The 237-nt window shown below is 32.9% G+C and overlaps 1 protein-coding gene across 2 annotated transcripts in view; it reads right to left on the minus strand.

Annotated features, from left to right (window-relative positions):
- Positions 1-237, minus strand: part of tti2 (TELO2 interacting protein 2) — a 7,245-nt gene that overhangs the window by 5,041 nt on the left and 1,967 nt on the right. Inside the window, exon 3 of one of the 2 annotated variants that reach the window (XM_032516642.1) lies at positions 177-189. The exons of the other annotated variant lie outside the window; for it this stretch is intronic. The gene's annotated coding sequence lies outside the window, so the exon portion shown is untranslated. The remainder of the gene's footprint in view (positions 1-176; positions 190-237) is intronic. 2 annotated transcript variants of the gene reach the window in all.

The raw sequence follows: 237 nt of genomic DNA on the forward strand, positions 1-237 counted from the left end.
GTTGTATTCTGTCTATTTATTGTTCCATGTCTATGTACAACACTTTGGTCAACCTGGTTGTTTCTAAATGTGCTTTAGAAATAAAGTTTGATTGATTGATTGATTTCTTTCTTTCTAGGTAGTAGGGTTTTTGTTTGTTGTTTTGGCAACAAAAAAAACATAATTGTTACACTGACTTGAGGTGTCTGGTGTTAGAAAAAACTAACGACGTGTTCTTTGATTTGATGAGGACGAAGA

The sequence above is a fragment of the Etheostoma spectabile genome, chromosome 5, assembly GCF_008692095.1.
Source record: "Etheostoma spectabile isolate EspeVRDwgs_2016 chromosome 5, UIUC_Espe_1.0, whole genome shotgun sequence".
Taxonomy (NCBI): domain Eukaryota; kingdom Metazoa; phylum Chordata; class Actinopteri; order Perciformes; family Percidae; genus Etheostoma; species Etheostoma spectabile.